At 37.8% G+C, this 25,635-nt stretch overlaps 2 long non-coding RNA genes across 6 annotated transcripts in view; one reads left to right on the top strand and one right to left on the bottom strand.

Moving 5' to 3' along the window:
* LOC149131057 (uncharacterized) overlaps nt 1-19,886 on the top strand; it is a 26,870-nt gene extending 6,984 nt beyond the window's left edge. The window contains exon 2 of the long non-coding RNA XR_016238406.1: nt 19,501-19,886. This is a non-coding gene — a long non-coding RNA (uncharacterized LOC149131057). The remainder of the gene's footprint in view (nt 1-19,500) is intronic.
* The window catches only part of LOC128250703 (uncharacterized), a 283,292-nt gene continuing 258,992 nt past the window's right edge, over nt 1,336-25,635 (bottom strand). For 4 of the 5 annotated variants that reach the window (XR_016238404.1, XR_016238402.1, XR_016238401.1 and 1 more), the window contains exons 7-8: nt 12,331-12,386; nt 1,336-2,780 (exon numbers count right to left, since the gene is read on the bottom strand). This is a non-coding gene — a long non-coding RNA (uncharacterized LOC128250703). Of the gene's footprint in view, nt 2,781-8,244; nt 8,578-12,330; nt 12,387-25,635 lie in introns of those variants that run through there. The other variant, XR_016238403.1, reaches the window with a different exon arrangement.

Here is a 25,635-nt window from a genome sequence, read left to right as displayed (position 1 = left end):
ATTTATTTATAAATAATATATATATATTTTATTTATTTATAAATAAATATATATAGTATTTATTTATTTATAAATAAATATATATATAAATAAATATATATATATTTATTTATTTATAAATAAATAAATATATATATATTTATATATATATATTTATTTATAAATAAATATATATATAAATAAATATATATATATTTATTTATTTATAAATAAATAAATATATATATTTATTATATATATTTATTTATAAATAAATAAATATATATATATTTATTTATAAATAAATAAATATATATATATTTATTTATAAATAAATAATATATATATATTTATTTATAAATAAATAAATATATATATATTTATTTATAAATAAATAAATATATATATATTTATTTATAAATAAATAAATATATATATATTTATTTATTTATAATAAATATATATATATTTATTTATTTATAAATAAATATATATATATTTATTATTTATAAATATATATATATATATTTAATTATATTTATAAATAAATATATATATATTTATTTATTTATAAATAAATATATATATATATAAATATATATATATTTATTTATTTATAAATAAATAAATATATATAATAATATATTTATTTATAAATAAATATATATATTTATTTATAAATAAATATATATTTATTTATAAATAAATATATATATATATATATATATATTTATTTATAAATAAATAAATATATATATTTATTTATAAATAAATATATATATATATATATATATATATATATATTTATTTATAAATAAATATATATATATATATATATATATTTATTTATAAATAAATATATATATATATATATTTATTTATAAATAAATATATATATTTATTTATTTATAAATAAATATATATATATATTTATTTATTTATAAATAAATATATATATATATTTATTTATTTATTTATAAATAAATATATATATATATATTTATTTATTTATTTATAAATAAATAAATATATATATATATATATATATATTTATTTATAAATAAATATATTTATAAATAAATATATATATATATATATTTATATATATATATATATATATATATTTATTTATAAATAAATATATATATAAATATTTATTTATAAATTTATAAATAAATATATTTATATGTATATAAATATATACAGCAGGCTTCTTTCAGAAAACACTTGTCGAAGGTGTCATAAAATACAGTGGGACTGAACCCATGTAGTTGTAATGCACACCTTTGAACCACACATCATTTACACAAATTATGATGAAATAGAAAAAATATTGAATAAATGAAACAAGTCACGTGATAGAATATTCTTTATTTCCTTCAATATTGGTACAACATTAACTTTATAACAGAAAAGTCATTTGTCTGTAGTGTTTGGGTTTGTAATGTTAAATCTACTTAGTGTTATGCTGTGTGTGCATGTGTAGACTTGTATAAATTCACATTAGTGTCGGTGTTGTTATCTACGAGAGGCTTAAAGCGAATATAAAATAATAAAACAACATACAAACCTGCAAAGTATTTCTAGACGTGTGAAGGGACATCCTAGTCGTTTAACGCCCGCTTTCCATGCTGGCATGGGTTTGACATGGAGATATCCTGGTTACAACACTTGGAATCAGGACAGCTCTTTGCCTTAGCCAAGTAAAACTTGATCCTAAGCAACAAAAGTCTTTGATCTCTTGTCCGGGTCATTTCAACAAACTGTTTATTTATTTATTTATCGACCATGAAAGGCAAAGTCGACCTCGGCGGAATTTGAACTCAGAACGTAACGGCAGACGAGATATCGCTTAGCATTTCGCCGGGCGTGCTAAGATTCTGCCAGCTCGCCGCCTTAGCTTGCATTACTTACTGACTTACCCTCGTATATATAAACGTCTGTACGTGCATAACAGCAGCCACCTCAACGAAATGTAATTATAATAGGCCAATGAAGAATCAAACACGTATCAACAGAAGCAAATTTGGATTTATCTTTTAGATGAATGTTTACCCGGTGATGGACTTTCAAAAATACATTGACCGGGGCGAACTTCACCTAAGCGATAACCAATAGAAAATGATACTATCTCACTGCTCGCCTTACATCACTACATACTTCAAGTTTCAAGGTGGAAGCGTTTTATCTGTGTAGTTCCGATCCCCATCAAGACTATGGCACATGATTAGTTTGGCCAGACGATCTCTCTTCACCCATAAAAACTGACCATACGAACACCCAATAAGCTGCAGATAAATCTCCATTTATGAAAGATCACATGACTTATGTCCACCATATGTGTGAAACATTGCCCCTTAAATCTCTCTCTCTTTCTCTCAGTATCTTATCGTTTTAACGTCCACTTTTCCAGGCTCATACAGGTCAGATGGCTAACATTTGTTTACAGCCGTCAACTGTGTGAAAGCTAGAAGACAGTAACACACACAAGGCTTTTGTTGGTGCAGGACAATAGTAGAAGACACTTGTCCAAGGTGCTGCACAGTGGGACTTGAACGCATAACCACATGGTTAAGGAGGCGATTTCGTTAACCATACTACATACGGTAAGAGTAGAAAAACCATCAGATCAGGTTGCATCGTCAGCGTTGCGATTGGTTGGAGTTAAGCGAATGAATGTTCACCCGGTGATGATAAAGTTAATTGCACACACCTCCCGGGCAAACATCATCCACTCAAAACAACCAAGAAAAATTACTGCTTTTGCGGTTCTTCCGAAAAACAACTGCAAACATCTTGCACTGCAACGAAAAAGAAAATTAAGACATTTTATTTCTTTAATGATAGTGATAATAATTAATGATGCATGAATATATTATTTAGCTAATCAATTTAAGCTTTTAATGACAGTGAATGAAGGACAGAATAGACAGGGCAGACCATCAAATAATGCATACATTGGTGTGTGTGTGTGTGTGTGTGTGCGCACGTGTTTGTATGTAAATATATCTACGTAATGTACTACGTATGTATTTGTGTGTGTATATATATAATATAATACAATGCGCACACACAGTTTGCAGATATACACTAAAAGATTTTATATCAACGAAATATATCTTTTTTTTAACTTGATCCAATCATTGGACTGCGACCATGCTTGAGTACCACCACCTTGAAGGGTTTAGTCGAATAAATCAACCCCAATACACATTCTTTAAAGTGTGCTAACTTTCTCTATCTGTTCCTTTTGCCGAGCCGCTAACTTACGGGGACTTACACACACACCGCTCTTTCACACACAAAATATCGGTCGGCCCGGGGCTGTGGAACAATGGAACTGAACCCAAAGTTAGCTTCTTAACCAAATACCCATCATCACTGCAAAATAACAATGTTAAAATATCTAATAAAACATAAGGGCCTATGTTTTGTTCAGACATCAGCCAGTTCGATTTTATGGCTTGCGTGACTGGAATCATTTATATTCTATATAAATAAACGGCACATACATACACGCTAGCAACGAAATAGAATAAGTTCTCAACACTGCAAAGGGGGATAATTCTTTATAATATTATATTTCCGGTACGCAAGGTTTCGTTTCTATATTGAATTCTATTTGAAAAAATGCAGACATCATTCACTAGGAAAACTTAAGTACCAGAGAAATAATTAAAATGTGTACGCACACACAATGGGCTTCTTACAGTTTCCATCAACCAGTGCATGCACTCCACCGAGTCGCTCAGTTTTGATCTTCCCAAATCTAGTACTCTTCTCCCCAATTTCAATATCTTTACTCCTCGTTTGAACAGATTGTCCTCTTCATTATGTTTAGTCACAATCCCCCCTTTTTTTCTCCCATCTTTAATAAGTAACTACGAAATTTTCATTCAGATGATAACACTTCAATATAACCGTGTCTATAACGTAGTGTTTTCTTTAAATGGACGTAACTTCTCACGTGACGCTTATGCATGAATATGAATTAACCCCTATGTGTATGTATGTATCATTTCCTCTTTACTTTTTCTTTCCTCTTTCTTTTCGCCTTTGTCTCTCTCTCTCTCTCTCTCTATATATATATATATATATATGCATATATATATATTTCTCTCGCTCTCTGTCTTTCAGAAGCCAAGCACGTATAGTAATGGAAAAAGGTCCCAGAAGGTCAAGTTGAAAAGCCCTATACTAAATGCACAGACGAACAGAGTAGAAACACAAGGTGTTTGCTTAGAATATCTGACAGTCTTGTAGAACATGTATGCATTCATGTATAAGCATGCCTGGACACACACACTCATCTCTCTCTCTCTCTCTCTCTCTCTCTCTCTCATATATATATATATATATATATATATATATATAGGCGTGGCTATGTGGTAAGAAGCTTGCTTACCAACTACATGGTTCAGTCCCACTGCGCGGTACCTTGGGCCGACCAAAGCATTGTCAGTGGGTTTGGCGGTAGGGAAACTGAAAGAAGCCTGTCATATGTGTGTTTATCTCCTAGCACCGCTTGACAACCAACCCGTGTTGGTACGTTTGCGTCCCCGTAACTTAACGGTTTGACAAAAGAAACCTATAGAATAAGTACAAACTTTAAAAAATAAATACTGGGGTTGATTTGTTCGACTAAAATTCTTCAAGGCGGTGCCCCAGCATGGCCGCAGTCTAATGACAAGATAAATCATGAGATAGCGTGTACTGTATATGTTTGTGTATATATGTGTGTTTGTCTGAGCAACAAGACAACAATAATAGTTATAGGAACGCCTCTCTAGGTGAGGCGACAACAGCAACAAACCAGCGAGTTTGTGTACGAAACACTACATCCACCACCATAGTTACTGCTCTTCCTGGTAGCACAGCAACTCCCACCCCGAGCACTATCTACTACTACAATTACTAAGCAGTCACATTTCAAGGGTGAGGGTTGTCCGTCGGCTTCAGTGATGAGCACAATTCAATTGTTCGACCAACTGTATTTATACCGGTCAAATTAACATGTTAGTGGCTGAGTGTTGGACTATTTTCCGGTCGTAGAGAGATAGAAAGAGGGGGGAGGAAGGGACAGAAACGAAGGTAGACAGACACACAGATAAATAGGGAGAGAAAGAGACAAGAGGAACACGGATGAACAGAGAGAGGGTGAGGGGCAGACTGACAAACAGAAACAAAGGGAGACAGAGATCAGCAGACATGAATAAACAGAGAGGCGGAGGGAGAAAGACGGAGACCCAAGTAAAAAAAAAGGACAGACAGATAGATGAAGAGAGGGGGAGGCAGAAAGAATTAACCAGGAGTTGGTAAATCCTTCGGTGTTGGAAGAAATCATTCACGCATACACACCACCTTCCCTCGTGATCATAGATAAAGAGGCTTGGCCGCGAAAGGGACGGTGAATGACGTCCTCTCCTCATACCGACACTCTGTCGACCAATACCGAAGGATCGCCAGAGTTGAAGTTTAAAATCCTGACGGGCTTTGAAACCTGAAGAGAACGCAGAGAGCTGTAAAGAGTATTTGCAACGCTACCACCACACCTCTACATTACATAACCACTATCACTACTACCATACCACACCAACTATATTTCAATACCTCTCTACTACTACTAGCAATAGTTGCTATCATCATTCATAGCAGCATTATTGCAATCATTACCACCACCATTGTTATAGCTAACAGCATTTACCTACAATTAGGGGAGGCGAGAAGGGGACAAGCAGGTGTGTACAGTATGTTGAAAGAAAAACTAGGTTTGTCGGTGTGAGAAAAAGGGAGAAAGCGAGAGAGTGAGGAGGGGAGGAAAGAACAGAAAGCTAGCATGAAGAAGAAAAAAGACGAAAACAAAAATAGAAAGAAGGAGTATGAGATAGACAGTGAAAACGAGAGAGAAGAGTGATATATATATATCTCCACAGCCTACGGAGGAGATGTGTATCCATTGATAATTCATACGCTTGTCGATGTTTTCTGCAATTATCATCGCACATTTATGGTGCCAAATGATAAAAGCTTCATTAATCAGCTAGAAATAGCAGGTAATGTCTTGGAAAACGCGAAGTACATTGCGATAACCGGGCCTCCCGAGACACTGGCACCTGAATATATGACGGGATTGTCAGTAACAGAACGCCTAGCAAGCACATTCAGCTGGATCGGGGTCCGCAGGAAACGACGGATCAGCCGAGTTTGTATCCGCCTGGGTCAAAAGTTGAGAAGGATAAATTAAGTACAAGAACTGAGAAATAAGAATTATTGAAAATATATTTGATAATCTAAATCTTTGTACCACTACATGACCGCAGACTAATAACAGATATTAATAAAAGAGTTAATACGTACAGACAGACATACGTACGTGTTTGTATTTACACATAAGACATGTATTACTACATATTTGTACACACACGTGTGTGTGTGTGTGTGTGAAAGAGAGAGTATATATATAATGAAAGCGTTGTTCATCAAACAGGTTTTATAGCCTAGTTGACTGGTTTTATGTTTTATATATATGAAATGGGTGTATGTGATAGTAGGGGGTGTAGGAGTGGGTACCGATAAAGAGTGTGTGGGAAAGGTGTGTTTATACATACATATATATACTGTGTGTGTATATATATATACACACACATCGCCCCTACCCTCCATTTTTTGTCTCCCTATTACCTGTGTGTGTATATATATACATAGGTCATAAGGAGAAAGAGGTGAAGTGTAGGGGGGTGTTGATGCGAGGGAGGTTAAAAAGTGAATTAAGAAAAGAGAATGAGAAAATGAAAAGGCGAATAGGAAGAGACACAAAGAGATAGATATAGAGAGAGATACCATGCGAAAGGGGTACGTATGGGAGCGCAGGCGTGCGGATGCGATCGCGTAGTAATTTAACGAATGTGAGTGGGCAGGTGTTCTTGAACGTGTTTGTGTGTGTGGAGGTACGAGAGTGTTTTAATCTGAACAAGTGGGCGAGAGTGCATCAGGACAAGTGGAGTACTTTGGGGGAACAACGAAATGAATGTGTACTTGTATGTACCCGTGTGTGTATGTGTAACAAAAGAGAAGCAACCGTAGTTACCCACGAATGTTTGGGACATAAAAATACAAAGTGAATGAAATAGAGAGAGAGAGAAGGGGGACTCTATCATTGTTGTTGTTGTTGTTATAACAGCCGTGGGAATCTACTCGCTTTTTCACTCGCATCCTCCTAAACAAAAAAGTATTTTTTGAAAAAAGCTAAATTTTATTAGAAATAAAATACAATAAAATTAAATTAAAATGCTTTAGATTGCCATTTTTGTTGTTGTTAGCTTTCTATTTTTTATGTTAAATGAAACAGGGGACAACAAGAACCCCTTAAAATGTCCCCTGTTCTTCCTGCCGTTTCGTTTATATCCTAGCTACACAGACAGAAAGCCACGCACATATACAGTCATGAGCTGAAATGTATAAACATATTCACACACACACACACACACACACACAACGAAACATGCGCACAAAAACAGCATACATATGCAGACTAAACCCACACACACACAAAACTATACACGCTCGGCCACATACATTCAAATATTGTCACACAATATATATACACGCAAAAATAAATGAGTATTGTACGTTTTCTTTTTTCATAACTGTATACCTGCTTTTGCGCCATATACATATATATATATATATATATATATATATAGTGCCACACCCTAACAGTTGAGGGAACCCGTGGAAGAGGTAGGCCTGGGCTGAGGTGGTGAGGCAAGACCTTCGTACATTGGGCCTCACCGAGGCGATGACTACTGACCGAGACCTTTGGAAATGTGCTGTGCGTGAGAAGACCCGGCAAGCCAAGTAAGATCGTTGCCAGTGCCCCTGGACTGGCTCTTGTGCGGGTGGCACACGAGATGCACCATTTTGAGCGTAGCCGTTGCCAGTACCGCCTGACTGGCTCCCGTAGGATTTTCGAGTGAGATCGTTGCCAGTGCCCCTGGACTGGCTTGTGCGGGTGGCACATAAAAGACACCATTTCGAGCGTGGCCGTTTTCGTGCGGGTGACACGTAAAAGCACCCACTACACTCTCTGAGTGGTTGGCGTTAGGAAGGGCATCCAGCTGTAGAAACTCTGCCAAATTAGATTGGAGCCTGGTGTTGCCATCCGGTTTCACCAGTCCTCAGTCAAATCGTCCAACCCATGCTAGCATGGAAAGCGGACGTTAAACGATGATGATGATGATGATATATATATATATATAAAGAGAGAGAGAGAGAGAGAGAGATAATACTCAGTTTTATCAAAAAAATTAAATGCTACGATAGAAGTATTATTATAATCAATGACACTGAAAATATAAAAAATGAAGCTAATTTAGCTTTAAGATACATGCGTATATTATAAAGTATCATAAAAGCATGAAACTATTAGTAGCTCTTCCGGTTGTATATTTAATTTGATGTGTGTATATATAAATTTAGAAGACAGTTCGATAAAAGAAACCAAGAAAATAATTTTCCGTGCTTAATCAGAAAAAAAGTAATGGGGTTGATTCGTTCGATTAAAAGTTCTTCAGAGGAGTACCCCAGCATGGCCGCAGTCTAATGAATGAAATAAGTGTAAAATAAAAGATGTCTGCATTTACTGTGATACACACAAACACGTTGAATATTGCACACAACGATTCAATCACAAGAGATACATTCATGGGGGCCCTGGGATATGTAACACACTGCCTAAATACCAATCTTGAGAAATTAGGCTTACGGCGACGTAAACACACCAACATTATTATATATAAATGAAAGAACGAACGCAACACACACCGAATTTGTATTAAGTTATATATATATATATATATATATATATATATATATACAAACACACACATTTACATACATGACGGACTTCTTTCAGTTCCCGTCAACTAAATCCACTCACAAGGATTTGGTCAGCCCGAGGCTATAGTAGAAGACATTTGCTCAAAGTGCCACGCAGTGGGACTGAACCTGGAACCATGTGGCTTTTATCACAGGGCCACGCATGCGCATAGAATTTCTTTTTTTTTAAATACTGTTCAACTAAAACCTTTTAAAAGCGGTGCCCCAGCATGGCCGCAGTTCATTTACTAAACTATGAGAAAGATAAAGTTTTCTCTCCACTAGTTCCCTCCCTCCGCCCCATTGTTCTGACACCTTATCCTCTTTAATTGGATTCAACGACTAATGTAATCTTCGAGATACTTGTAAAATATAGTCGGCTCGTTCAGGGTTCACCTGTAACCAGATGACAATAACAGATAGCATTGATGGGGGTGGCGGTGCTGCTGGAAAGGTAAATTTGATACAGAACGTGAAGAAGCTCCGTGCCGTCACCTTCGTATCGAATTAATCAAAAATGTGGGTGGGTGTGGTTAGTCGTTTTGCTTTTGTCTTTTTAATATGGTGTGTGATTTGACTGAAAGGTCGCCACCAGGCCTTGTTAATAGCGCAGACATTTTTGAAATAGCTCGAAGTATCTGGTGCGTAGCAGACTGGTGCTGTCGGTTTGTGCGAGTAGGAGCTTGGCTGCTCTGCATTGACAAGGGGCAACACCCTGAAACTAGTCTGCAGATGCCAAACTGCTGACCTCCCCTGCTCGAAGGTTATAAAGGACACAGGTTTCGTGTGTCACATAGCTAGTTAGAGGCGATGGCTTCTTGGAGCTAATTCACGGCAGCTTTCGTCCTAATTTTGGGACTGCCATGTTGGCTTGGCGATAACTATTAATTTCCAGTACCGCTGCCGTAGTCTCCTTTAGAGAGACTTAGAAATATTAATAACTATATATATATATATATATATATATATATATATATAACCGAACAAGTATACACTTAGTATGTGTTTAGCCATTTCGTGGGCAGGCTGCGATTATGGGCGTAATAGAATATATTCTCTATAATCGCAGCCTGCCCACAAACTGATGAAATACGTACTTTGTGTATACGTGTTCGATATCTTTTATATCACTCGGGCTGCTTCTCATGTGTTCGTTCTGTTGTCTGTAAACAAAGTCCGTTTTGTTTTTATGTCCCCGTAGGTATGTACATATACGTATGTATACATGCATATGCTTATATATATATATATATATATATATATATATATATATATAAAATTGTTGTTTGTATACTGATAACGTTAATGGCGAACGGACACACGTATATGCAAATCTGTTCACACACATGTGTACATGCGCTCAGACAAAACGCCTTGAAGAATTTTTAGCTGAATGAATCGACTACCGTATCTTTTGTTTTAAGCCAGATACTTATTCCATCAGTCTCTTTTACAAGCACACCAACATCGAGTGTAAGTGTGCGTGACGGGCTTCTTTCAGTTTCTGTCTACCAAACCAACTCACAAGGCTATGAGAGAAGACATTTGCCTGAACTCGGTGGTTGGGAATCAAGCTTCTAACCATAGAGCCAAGTCAGGGACGACAAGTTAAAAATATAAAGCGATGTCTAATCACTTTGAAATCAAAGATAATTCTAAGAATGAATACAATATTACAATAATGGATGTTATCTATCTATGTGTGTGTGTGTGTATCGTTGGTGGGGGGGGGGGCATGAATTTAATTGATAGGTCAGTAGAGAAATACCAAGGCAAGTAAGCGAAGAAGAGGGAGGGGAGACCTACCCGGATTATATACCTGTCCGTCTCAGGTGGCTGAACATGCCACACATGGCATTCACACCCACCTCCACTCACCCCCCCACGCAACCAAATAAGGTAAAAGAACACGATAAACCAGCGCCACCTGCACATTCCTATATACATATATACATACATACACACACACACACATATATATATATATATATATATATATATATATATATATATACACACACACACATGTATTTGTGTGCGTATAGTTTCCAGTAATGGCAGTAGTTTCTGGGGTGGTAATCATGGTGACAATAGTGGGGCTGGTACAACGGTGGTGGTGGTAAGGGAGGGTGAAGTGGTAACAGTGCTGGTAGCTATCGTTGTTTAATCCCAAGTCAACCTTGATCAAACAGGACAAAACAGACCAAACCATTGATCGAAAACGGTCCAGTCGTGACCATCCCGTCTTTTATGGACTTTTCCAAGATCAGGATCACATTATCTACCGGGTCGTCCTTTCCTTATCTGACAAAGGCAATCCACCGTACAGCCATCATACGCACAATCTTCCAAGGGATCCACGCCGTCGTATCCGACGAAGTACTCTTTAATTTATATATATATTAATATAACGGATTCTGGAGAGAATCAGGTACTTAAATGGTATGCACCCGGTTGGTGTATATCTAAATAGTAAGCACCACCTTTAGTTGGATCAATATACTGGGTAGTAATCTCGATGTTTAGGTATTCAAGACTTATCGGATTTTCTATATATGAGCGTCCGATAGTACATTACTTGTACCATGTCCTCATGTTGTTGTTTTTTCATGTTTGTTGGTCTTTGTTTGGATTCACTATATATATGTGTGTCTGTGTGTGTGTGTTTTTCCCACAACCACTACAGTTCGACAAAGGAGATCGATATACTCGCACACCTTAAAAACAGCCGCCACATAGTCCTCCAGCATCCACTATACAAACACACTGTTCACCAGACGCGGTTATGCGACACAGTTGATTAATACTGTCTTAGATAAATGTAAGAATAAAGGACGGGGAGGCCACACACGGAACGCTTTTGATCGTGTGTCTGTACCATCATTGTTAACCACCACCACTACCACTATCATCATCATCACCAACAACAACAAGCTAGTCTTACCAGTTAGTTTTCACAATGGTACAATAAAGCCATAGCGTTAGATTTTTTCTTTTGATCAGAGGAAAATAGGTTATTACGACTGTAGTAGTAGTAGTAGTAAGGACAGAAGAAATACTGATCACCATCGACGTGTACCGGAGATATATGAACAAATGCCTGCCACCATTGTTCCTGACGTTCTTGTTTTTTAACCCTGGGCAACAATACTATAATCAAAGACATTCTTTCCAGCCATATTTAACTCGTCTCTTTTCTTTGCTCTCTCTCTCTCTCTCTCTCTATCTATCTCTCTCTCTCTTTTAATTTTTGTCAGATACAGATGAGATCCAGGCGTGGTTGGGAAACTTGTTCCATAACTCTTGTGGTTTCATGACACCTTGAACAAGTATTGTTTTTTTTTTTACCAGAGCCTCAGGCTGACCCAAGCTTGTGAGTGGACATGATAGACGGAAACTGAAAGACCGTCGAGACAGACAGACAGACTAGATAGATAAATAAAATAGAATTGAAGTAAAAAAAAATTAACTCACCAAAAAAGAACCGCCGTTAAATATCAGGCGACACAGAACTCTTCTTCTTCTGAGATCTACAATAAATAAAATAAAATATAATAATTAAATTGGTTTCTGATGAAGGTACAGAGTCAAAATTTTGAGGGGATAATATCGCTCGCAATTTTTTGTGTGTGAGAGTTAAAAAATATGAGGTGGATGAAATACGAGGCCGAGTGTTAGTTTTGGCAAGTAGACACTTGGATAAATAAGAGCTGAGGTGAAAAGACGGGTCAGAAAATAGTTGAAGGGACAGTTTCAAAATAACTATATAGAGATAGTAGTACGATGACAGGTAAGACTGTTATAGGGTACCTTGCGGGTTGGAAAGTAGAATGTGATGCACCCCACTGGAACAACTAGCTCGAAGAACAATATAGAAGTACCAGAGCTACAATGAAAGAATTTAGGGATGCTGAGGAAATGGGGTCGGAACCGATGGTTGGGTATAAAAAAATAGAAAGGAGACGTTGAACATTGGAAGGCAAAAAGGGGGGGGGGATTATACAGGGAGCGGCAAAAAGGTTGTCCTGATTTCAAAGGTTAATTAAAGACAAACACATGAAGATACATAAGAAAAAACTTTGTATTTCTATGAAGTTCATTAAAAGACATTTTGCTTCTCTTTTTAAGTAGTACCCACCATCGCCTGCGATGGAGAGCATCGTTTTTTCGCGTTTCTTCATGCATCAACACATTAAGATTATTCCCGGCGAAAATTTGAGTTATGAAGTGAAGAACTGAAGGCAAGTTACGATGTTTTCAATAATGAGTGCGAACTTTACTCTCTTTGAAGAGGAGGACATCGATGAAGTCAACGAGTTCGCCCAGAACACTGTTTCACAATGTGAAGAATTAGACACCAATTTTTCTGAGAATACTGAATTGAATTATCAGCTCATAGGGAATCCTTTTAACATTAATACAAGATCAGTTCCAAACAATCGGCAAGAAGAATTTATGGAAGTTATAAGTAACTCCAAAGCAAAAAGAAACTTGTGAAACAGGTTGCCAAGCAAAATTCTGGTGTTCCATGATGAAGTCTTACTCATATGTATGGTTCCAGAAAATATGTGGAGAGCCTCAATATTATTTATTAAGGCCGCAAGCTGCCAGAAGCCTTAGCACGCCGAGCAAAATGTACAGTAACATTTCGTCCGTCTTCACCACGTTCTGAGTTCAAATTCCGCTGAGGTCGACCTTCTCTTTCATCCTTTCGGAGTCGATAAATTAAGTGCCTAGAGTACAAAAGAATTATTATCGTTATTAAGGCGGCGAGAGAGCAGAATCGTCCGCGCGTCGGACAAAAATACTTAGCGGTATTTCTTGACTCTTTACGTTCTGAGTTCGAAACTCACCGAGGTCGACTTTGCCTTTCCTCCTTTCGGGGGTCGATAAAATAAAGTACTAGCCAAGTATTTCGGTCGATGTAAACCTCTCCCCATAAAATCGCTGGCTATGTGCCAAAAATTAAAGAATTATTTTTATTATTGTGGATTAGCAGAATAATTATCGCGTCGGAAAATAAAATAGCTGGCGGTTTTTTTGTTTTTTTTTTCCCCTAGATCTTTACATTTTGAGTTCAAATCCCACCGAAGTCAACTTCGTCTGACATCCTTTCGGATCAATTTAGTGCTGTGGTGGATTGAACCCAATAACCGTCTCCGTTGAAAATTCCAAATCATTTGCTGACATAAGAATCATTTCCGTCAACACAATTCACCCACGAGGCATTGGTCGACCCTGGGACTATAGTAGAAGACTTTTGCCCAAGGTGCCACGGAGGGAACCCGAACGCGAAACCATGTGGTTGCTAAACGGACTTCTTAACCACACAGCCATGCCTATGCCGTAGGGCAGTGCTCCGCAAACCTTTTTTTACTTGCGGCACACTTATATTCAGGTTACACTGCGGTACACCTAGCATCGTCTCGTGGCACACCAGTGTGCCGCGGCTTACCGGTTGCGGAGCACTGCCTTACAGAAAGACAAACACAGAAAAATATCTTGCGAGTGGCATCTATACACTTTTCACAATTAGACGGCACACCAGTGTGCCGCGGCTTACCAGTTGTGGAGCACTGCCTTACAGACAGACAGACAGAGAAAAATATCTTGCGAGTGGCATCTATATACTTTTCGAGATTCGGCGGCACACCTGAACTAAAAGTATAGAGGTGGTGAGGGAGGAGGGGGGGTATATTCAGATTGCACTGCGGCATCGTCCCGTGGCATATCAGTGTGCCGCGGTATACTGGCTGCGGGGTACTGCCTTTAGAGAAAGACAAGCAGAAAAACGTATCGTCGAGTGGCATCTTTATACCTTACACGACGTAGGTATCAGCTCGATCCAGGCTAACTTCGGTATACACAGCAACAACAAGAAGATGCAGGTGTGTTTGTGATTGGCTGGTTGATCACTCAGACATACAACTTATAAACAACGACAGTGTGACATAGGTAGTTGCGAGCTGAGCCCTTTCATCAATGTGGGACAGGTTTCCTGAAACCAGACACGTCACCACCGCCCGTCCCTCTCTCAACCTGCCCCGCACATCGACTCCTACAAACTATACGCGAAAGATATCATCCTGTGATCATTGTTCGTCGGCTGAGAGTGAGTGTAAGAACGTGTCTGTGTGAGAGAGGGAGGGAGCAAGACTGAGAATGTATGCGTGAATAATTGGGGGGGGGGGAGACAGACAGGCAGACAGGTAAGCAGATAATACAATGAGAGGTAAAACCTGTAGGGTTTTTGAAATCGAATACATTACGACACATTTTGTGCATATATAGGCGTGGCTGTGTTGTAAGAAACTGGCTATCCAACCAACCACACGGTCCTGGGTTCAGTCTCACTGCGTGGCACCCTGGGCTAATGTCTTCTATTGTAATAGCCTCGAGTCAGCCAAAACACTTGTGAGTGAATTTGGCAGATGGAAACTGAAAGAAGCCCGTCGTATATACATATTTATTTATTTATTCGCCCTTTTAAAGCCTATCCAGGCTTAGGGGCCAGGTTTCCATGGCGTATGTGCACCCCCACCCCACCAGCTGGACGGGATGCTAGTCCATTGGAGCGAAAGAGTACAACAGGGGTCACCCCCCCCCCTACGGGAGCCTCGTGGAGCTTTAGGTGTTTTCGCACACAACGCCCAGTCTGGGATCGAAACCGCGCTCCTCCGACCACGAGTCCGCTGCCCTAACCACTGGGCGCCTCCATATATATGTCAGGAAATCGAAGCAACGATATCACGATAGTGAACCCAACACGCTAACCAGTAGGCCACGCACCAACCATTATAAGCAAAGACGTTTGTAATAATGGAGGTCGATAGACAGCAACACATTGAAGAAAGTGTATCATTTGCGGAGGACATTTCGAATAATGAGGTTGTTGACCGAGGTCGCCATATCTAATAAACGAAATGAGACGGTTTGATGCCTAGCGATGGTTTTGTAATAAAAAGAAAACCTTGGTAAACGAGGACATTTTGAAATAACGAGGTTGTTGACTGAGAAATTGTTATAATGAGTTCGTTGTAATAAAAAACGAAAGAGGCGGGTATACCTTTAACAGCATGGTGCATTGACCACCTCCCCAAATAATAATAGAAATAATAACAGTATATATATATGTATATATATATGTATATATATATATATATATATATATATATATATATATATATATATATATATATATATATGTGTGTGTGTGTGTGCACATACATATATATGTACATATACATGCATATGTGAGTACAGGACGTCAAAAAACGTGTAAATGAAAAACGAGAACATAAAAAAACAACAAAAACATGGAAAACGAACTTTATATATATATATATATATATATATATATATATATATTCTGCAAATGATAATAGTCAGAAACTTTAAGCTTAGAAGCGTTCACCGTATATTGGTTGAAGAAAAAAGTCTAATATTGGAGCATAGTGGACAATTTTCTTTAGCCAACTGACGTTGAACGCTTCTAAGCTTAAAGCTTATTATTATTATTATTATTATTATTAAGGTGGTGAGCAGGCAGAATCGTTAGTGCGCCGGACGAAATGCTCAGCGGAATTACGTTCTACGTTCAAATTCCGTCGAGGATCGATAAATAGTAAATGAGGACTCAGGTCGTTGTAATCGGCTACCCCCTCCCACGAAATTTCAGGCCTTGTGCCCATAATAGAAAGGATTATTATTTACAGAATCGTCGCCGTTTCTTCGTTAATATATATATATTATTAATAAAGAAGTTTACCGGTTTCCTCTCAGTTAGGTATTCAAAATACGTTATTCAACAGCCAGTATAAATCCACAAATATTCTCATTAGGTAAGAATTTAGAGATATATTCCGTTGGATTATTCTGAATATACTACCTAAACCATATAGATTTCCTGGAGTTTATAATAATAATAATAATAATAATAATAATAATGGTTTCAAATTTTGCCACAAGGGCAGCCATTTTGGAAGGGGGGGGGGCGTGTCGTTTACACCGACTTCGGTGTTCAACTGGTACTTAATTTATCGACTCCGAGAGGGCGAAAGGCAAAGTCGACCTCGGCGGAATTTGAACTCAGAGCGTAGAGACGGACGAAATGCTGCTAAGCATTTCTACCCAGCGAGGTAATGATTCTGCCAGCTTTCACCGCCTTACCTTATAATAATGCTAACTCATTTCCTAGGAGAATATTATAATAATGCTAAATCATTTCCGAGAATGATATTTAAACGAACAAAACAGCTTATATTTCAAATTTTTTCTGAAATTAGAAAAATATTTGCATAATGAAAATAAGATTTATGAAAGACCTCATTAAGTTGTATTCCAAGAACCAAAATCGATTTCATAAATAATTTTTATTTTAGAATTTATTCAAACACATAAAGGTGTATTCTAATTTTGTAATACAGTAAAACAACTGTCTAGTTAATAATGATTTAGCTATTTTTACAATTAACTAACAAGATTTAAAGACAAAAATATGGCTGTTTAGTCCTCCGCCTGAAATAACGAGGTGGACATAGGTTTGCTCACTCAAGCGTAACCTGTTCATATTTCGCGAGTTCAAAACCTTTCTTTTCCTCTTGATGAGAAAAAAACATATACGACTGCATCCGAGAAAGATGGAGACACATCGATGTGGTCTTAGAGAAAAATAACCTAGCGGTAATTGTTAATTATAATGGCACAGGGAAATAATAACTTCAAGGAGTTAATCTCGCAGACTTTAATTCAAAATCAATGTTTTCACTGCATCTAACACCACTGCAAGCAGACAAAAGATAGAACACATACACACAAATTTAATCAAAACTTTCGTCGTCGTGGCACTTCGTCGGTTACGACGACGAGGGTTCCAGTTAATCCGATCAACGGAACAGTCTGCTCGTGAAATTAAAGTGCAAGTGGCTGAGTGCTCCACAGATACATGTACCCTTAACGTGGTTCTTGGGGAGATTCAGCGTGGCAAGGCCGGCCCTTCGAAATGCAGGTACAACAGAAACAGGAAGAATGTGTGAGAGAAAGTTGTGGTGAAAGAGTACAGCAGGGTTCGCCACCACCCCCTGCCGGAGCCTCGCGAAGCTCTAGGTGTTTTCGCTCAATAAACAACGCCTGGTCTGGGAATCGAAACAGCGAACTTGTGACCGTGCGTTCGCTGCCCTAATCACACTAATTGTTAAGTTGTATTTACTTGTTACTTACGCCCCCAACCCCCATTCTCGATGAGAAGGGTTTGATTCAAATAATTAACGACATAAAAAAGTTGATTGCTTTTTTTTCTTCAAATTTTCGTTATCAACCACGGGACAATTACGCACATGTTTCAACCTATTATATATTTCATCAGCACAGCATTGCCTAACCAAGTCTGCCAACGAAGTGACAAAATTTCCCACGTATACAAAAGACGAATAATTTTTGGCCAATACATTACGTTAATATTTTAATAACGTTATATCGTGTTTTGTGTGGCACTTCCACACCTTAAACCGATATGTCTTCCTTAATAAATGTGAAAATAAGGAAAGCAAGTGAAACCGAACTGGAGCATTTGTCATGCAGGTTTATGAACTTAAGAAATTTCTCTCCCCGCATGACTAATGAAGCGTGACGTCATATCAATACAAGAATATGCGTAAAAATGATAAAATACGTGTTTGTCACTAATTATGACACACCCCTGCATTGGCCATGATTAGAGAGAGAGGGGGGGAGTTACATATACACACATGCAAGCATATGCATATACATATATACGCATATAGATTCAAACCGATATACAGTTGTAAAAAATTATAACGCCTCGCTGCATTGGCCATTATGTCAATACACACACACAAACACACACACACACACACACACACACTACTGCATACAGATGTATACCAGCACGTACCACGTTGGTGTCTGTGAGTCGAACAGAAAAAGAAAACTGCAATGGAGTGCAAAGATAATTTTTAAAATATATAAGGAGCTATCAGATTACAATGGTGGGAGTGTGCGTGGTTATGGGAATAGCGATGATTGTGTGTTTGGGTGGGTGTGGGTGTGTGTGTGAAAGGAGAGAGTGATTTAATAAAGCATGAAGCGAAACGACTTTAAACTGACAAAATAACAATGAAGGCAATCTTTAAAAGAAGGTTACATAGATTTTTATCTGATTCACACACACACACACACACACAAACTTTGCGATATTTATTGGAGCTAAAATACTTTATGGCAAAGTATGGGGTGGGGTAGAACGAAGTCTATACGCCATAAATTATTTTAGTTTATTTGTTTTGAACGACAGAAGAAGTATTAGTTCAAAACAGCAATCTAGCTATCATGCTTAAAGTCGATACATTGTTAATTCACCTTGCTGGACAATTGTGACACTAGTAATTTTCAGTTTTACTTTATTAGTAATGGCGAATTGTGTTTTCGTATGAGATTGCCAATAAATACTTGCTGGAGACAGAAATATGTATTTAGTAATGCCAACGGCGCTAGTAGACAATTTTCGTTTGCTTCAATTAAATTTCTCTGTTTCTTAACCCTTTCAATCCTAACTACTCACAAGTATTGAATGTACCATCCTAAGCTCCCAGAGAGTCTCACCGTTTTTGTTTTCTTTTATTTTAGAATATATGCTAAAAGGCATGCTTGTTTCACAACACAAGGGCACAAAATGGTGAAAAATGAAGACACGTGGAGTACTGGTAGGCCGCCATTTCGGTTTCTAAGAGGTAAAAGTATGCGTCAATAACACATGCTTTCTCGAGACAAATACTGCAGTTTAGCAGGCTTTCAACAGTGTATGGTTTAAGTATGATACTTAAATTGATATTTAGACTTTCATTTACGCTCCCTAGAAATCGTTAGTTATCGAATGCCTTATTTTCTATTGAACCACGATATTCAGGGACTGAAGAAATATGTTAATTGAACGTTAAACCAAACCGTGAACTACTTCGATTGTAGACTGCTGTGTTTATTTCCTCTGCCTTAGCGAAGGAGGAGGTATTGTTTTCAGTTGTGTTTGTTTGTTTGTCCGTGGACAAGATATCTCAAGATGGATGGATTCGGATGAAACCTTCAGAGATATTTGGCCTCGTGACAGGTACGAACTGAGTAGATTTGGGGATTGATCCGGTACCGGACAAGGATTCTGGATTGCTTTTATACTGTATATATGCGCACACATATATACACGCATGCGCACTACACACACACCTTAGAAGCGTCGAGTTTTCTGGTAGTAAGTGTTCTCCAGAATAGAGTTGTTCCAAGATAGTAATGTGAATTTTTCTTGCGATGCAACCTAGGAGAGACTGTTTCGTTCGTCTTGTTCGAAATACTGGTCAGCAGCTCCAGAGCTATAGCTTAGATTGCACATAAATTGCAAGTATTAGCACCGCAGCCATTGTTTGATTTCACTATTCAGAGCCCTCTACTCCTCGACGATAAAATGCACTTTGATAGTGAACTGGAGTTGTCTTTTCACCTGTACTGAGATGTAATTTATATATCAATCCCTGGATGAATCTAGGGGTATTCGATATGTTCTTTCATCCCATACAATCGATAGCTTCAACATCGGGTCACTGCATCGGCTATCTAGCATATATTACCAAACCAACAATTAGCTGGATGTCTACATGCATATTGCGATAACTGCATAATATTTGAAACTTTGAGACTTTAATATCAGTTTTTGCTATGACGTGAGTATACACGTCTGGCGTGAAATGACATTACACAAATAAATACTTGGTTGTGGTTCTCTAAAAATAACCTATCGCAGAATGCACTCCGTACTACTCGAACGTAGGCACGATACTCAGTATTTATTGTTCAACTACCGACGGTTTACTGTGTCAGTTCGACGTGAGGTGGTTTAACAAAAACGGTCGAACTTCCCCCTTGACAATTCACTCACTTCTTAGTCCACCTTCAGTAACGTGGGGGTGTTCAGGATTCTCTGTAACAATGTTACGTATAAAACTTAACCAAACACACAATTATGCATGGTGGATTAAACCATATTATTTTCCCGTTTCATTGCTGTGGTAAACAGGAATTTTTCTGTATACTTTACCTTGAGGTTGAATACATTTTCACTTAATGCTTTATTAAAATGCCGGCAACTTATACATTTGCCTGGTAATATGTAAGAAACGGATCCATTGATCTCTTTTGTGATGTGTTTATAATAACAGAGCTATTAGAATGTTTACACATACACACTCACAATATATATATATATGTTTTTACGTATGGTTTATGATATAGGTAAAACCACCTGTAATGTTAAGTGAAGAAACTTTGCTATTTTCAGGTTAGTGTTTACAGCAATTTTTAAGTTAAACTGTCTTAATATACATGTTTTTCCATGTTGTGTTCTTTCATATTATGGGATAAGGCAAGGCCGTCATCTCTCTATAGTCTTACATTCATTGAATGGTGTATTTTACTCTTATTTCTTAATGTGAATATAATATCAATAAACAATAAAGATCGTATTTCCGCCCGATCACAGAAAGCAAAAATATACCCTCGGATTTTATTGAATTCTTCCTGTTCACTATTATATTGACGATCGGCAATGGCTGTATACATTTTATTTTTTCTTTACGTACCTGTAGAGCTTGCGGGAGTTGACTTCTACAGAACGATAGATAGGAAGAACTCCACAATATCGATCTAAATGAATAAGCCATCGACCCATCTTGGATACTCTTAACCAACTTAATAAGAACGCTACAGTAATCCATATCGAATTACTAAATAGTTTCATTATTTTTGTTATTGAATCTATTGTTTTTAGTTACTATAGTCTGTTCTGTTTCCTTGTGGTTAATTAACCTATTTTTTGATATTGCATAAAACAAAGTTATTCTTGTAAACCTTAAATGTTGGATACTGCAAAAATGATTTGTTTGTTCATGCAGTTCAATATATCGCAGAGATTTTTTCCATTGATTCCGAAAAGCCATCTACTTCAAGCTTCACAGTTTTGTAAAATGCGCACATCGCTGCCATGTTACCGACCCAACATCAATATATTTATAATTATTTCAAAGTTGGGCATAAAGCCAGCAGTTTCGATGTAGAGCGTTTGTCCAATACATCGACAGGCGCCAGAACTTCAGTACTTATCTTATCCGAAAGAATGATAGGCAAAGTTGATCCAGGATGGATTTGAACTTACGAAGTACATCTGGAAGAAATTCCGCTACGCCATTTGTTCGACGTGCTAAAGATTCTGCAAAACTGGCCGCTTTTTGCGATATAATAATGAACACTATGGATTCAATGAATCAACGAAATCCATTCCAAGATTTTGGGGCTATAGTAAGACACAGGAGATGACTTCTAGAGATCGATAGGTAGAAAGAACTCCACAATATCGATCTAAATGAATAAGCGATCGCTGTGGTTGAGAATCAAATTTCTTACAACGTAGCTACGCCTGCACCTTATATATATATATATATATATATATATATATGCGCAGGCGTGGCTGTATGATAAGAAGCTTGCTTCCCAACCAAATGGTTCCGGGTTCAGATTCACTGCGTGGTACCTTGGACAAGTGCCCCGGGCCGACTAGAGCCTTGGGAGTGGATTTCGTAGACGGAAACTGAAAGAAACCTGTCGTGTATATATATATATATATTCTATGTGTCTGTGTTTGTCCTCCACTGCCGCCTGACAACTGGTGTTGGTGTGGTTACGTCCCCGTAATTTAGTAGTTCAGCAAAAACGACTGACAAAATAAGTATCAGGCTTAAAAGATAAGCACGATTCATTCGACTAAAAATTCGTTAAGACGTTGCCCCAGCATGACCACGCGCGCGGGAGAAAGAATGTACGTATGAGGGTGGATCTATGTCGTTTGAGGACAAGATATACTTGTTAGGTCAGCTAAATTCCGGTCTTTGAATTCAGAGAAACGCATTGTAAAGTGATTCGGACGCAGAATCAATATTGCACTGAGTACAAAAAGGCTGTACCTTTGAGCTCCAGGAACTCTCCATTCGACAATGTCACCTTTCCTTTCAACATGCCGCACAGTAGGGTCGAATCTGGGACCTCGTGGACGCAAGACTAACTTCTAAACCATTCAGCCATGATGCACGGATACGTGCACACATTAAAACTTTGTATCGACAGCACTGTTTTAAGTCAATGAAAATACATTCTACATTCAATCCTAGGTGAGGTGTTTTGAAAAACAAAATAATTGTTTAATTAAAGATTTATTGAAAAAGCTGTTAATTTTATGCTGTTTCTGAACCGGAAGAATATTTACAGGTAAATTAGTGTTTGTCTGAATATTTAATTAACACACTAATTGATGGAATACTTAATTAGAATGCTGCAATCTTTACACACTGCGTTGGGAGCAAATAGCTTTTTTTCAGTGAAGCTCACAAAATGAAATGTTTTTATTTGAATTTTTTTCTTCTGTGGGTGTGTGAGAGAGGTGTGTGGTCTGGTGGTTAGGGTGTTGTACTGACGGTCATATGATCGGTGACCCCCGAATCGATTCCCGGAACAGGTGGGGCAATGCCCCTCCGCCGCCATTTGTTAAGCAAAACAACTGTTGTTCAGTCTCTTTGGCTGTAAATGAGCTCCAGCAATTGATGGGAAGTTATTCCTGCAAAGAACTGGCGTGCCACCCAGGTAGGAGTGTTATAATATCACTCACTTATATCCCACAGAAACTGGATTTATTTCCAGCCATGATAAGCCCTAGGGGATCATAACAGGCCTGGTATGAGCATTATTTTTCTTTTGAGCAACGAGGAAAGATCACATGGACATATAGTTAAGTAATTCTTTCAGCAATCACTACATCCCGGGTTCGATTCATGTGCGTAGCAGCTTGGGCAAGGGTCGACCAAAGCCTTATGAGTGAATTCGATAGACAGAAACTGTGTGGAAGACAGTCGTGTGTATGTACACACATGTATACAGGGAAAGTTCCTGATTTTAAGGGTATCGCGAAAGGCATGGTTGAAGGTCGAACCGTCCGAGTTCTTTTATAGGGCTTAGAAAAACTGAAAGACCACTGCAATAAGTGGGTGAATATTCCTGAGAGGGGAACATGTTGGATAAAATCATAATTAACTGAGCCTCCTGTATTTTCTTTTACCCAAAGCCAAGAACTTTACAGCACCCCCTCGTATATTGTTTTCCCTTGGACATCCGAGGATCAACTAATAGACAACTATTATATATATGGTAGGTGTTTGTCACCCTGCACCACTTGATAACGAATGTTGGTTTATTTACGTCCTAGTAACATAACGGTTTCTCAAAAGAGATCGATGGAATAATAAGTAACAGACTTTAAAAAACACGTTCTGGGGTCGATTTGCTCGACAAAACCTCATTCAAGGCAGTGGCCCAACAACACAGACATCTAAGCATTTTCTCTTTCGCTGTTACTGTTTTTAATTGACTTTGATTAATAAACTAAATTAATAGATTAATTAGGTATGTGTGATTGGGTTTTCAGAAACGAAATACTAGAGGATGAGAGGATAAATCTGTTTATATAATCTAGACGGCGCCGCAACAAATCTTTTCGACCAGAGAAAAATAGAAATACGCATGCATTGAATTAAAACACAGTCGTAAATAAAATTTGCGGGTTTTCAAATCGACTTATCCGTTTGTAAGCCTAGTGCTTATTCTCTCGGTCTCTTGTGCCGAATCGCTAAGTTACGGGGACGTAAACACAATAACATCGGTTGTCAAGCGATGGTGGAGTGACAAACACAAACACACATATATATATACGACGGGCTTCTTTCAGTTTCCGTCTACCAAATCCACTCACAAGGCTTTGGTTGGCCCGAAACTATAGCAGAAGACACTTGCCCAAGGTGTCACACAGTGGGATTGAACCCGGAACCATGTGGTTAGGAAGCAGCCACGCCTACGCCTACGCCTATATTATTTATTTACGTTTCTTTTCTCAGACGACGATTTTTTTCTTCTTTTTTCTTTTATCAGATATTGAAAATTTCAACTATTGTTCTAAATATTTTGAAATTAATCGAAATATTAATACTTACAATGATGGGCTGTGATTGGTTGTCTATTTTTAATTAGTCTATTTTATATACGGAGCCATAGAGAGATCAATATTGATCAATATTTTACGAGTGAAATGTGATAACGGAAACTGTAAGGAAGTCCGCCATGCGTGAATGTATGGGGTTTGTGTTCGTGCGCTACGCACAGGTGTGAATTCATGGTGAACGTTTGAACTGAATACGAAATAAGGCCTATTTATTTATAATTTATTAAAGGCTGAACGAAAATGAAATTCTCGGAAACCCGAGTTTCCCGCTACCGATTATTCGAACGACAATACACGTACACACAAATGGATGGGAGATGATCGAAAACCGAGCCTTGTCCCCTCAAAACCCCTCGCCTCATGACTAAATTGGAATATGATTCCTCAAGTACTATTCCGTTACTTCAAGTGGAAGAAGTGTTCCCTATAGTGAGGCGGTACCATAATCAACCCCAGAACTTATTCTCTTGTTAAGTCACGTACTTATTCTATCGCTCTCTTTTGCCCAACTGCACAAAATTGCAGAGACATAAACACACCAGCACCGGTTGTCAAGCAATGGTGATAGTGGGACAAACACACACACATATGACAGGCTTATTTCAGTTTCCGTCAACCGAATCTATTCACAAGGCTTTGGTCGGCCTTAAGCTATAGTGGAAGACATTTGACCAAGGTGC

Source organism: Octopus bimaculoides, chromosome 25, assembly GCF_046866305.1.
Source record: "Octopus bimaculoides isolate indiv1 chromosome 25, ASM4686630v1, whole genome shotgun sequence".
Classification (NCBI taxonomy): domain Eukaryota; kingdom Metazoa; phylum Mollusca; class Cephalopoda; order Octopoda; family Octopodidae; genus Octopus; species Octopus bimaculoides.
The sequence above is the reverse complement of the archived record's forward strand: the minus strand, read 5'-3'. Positions and strand labels throughout refer to the sequence as shown.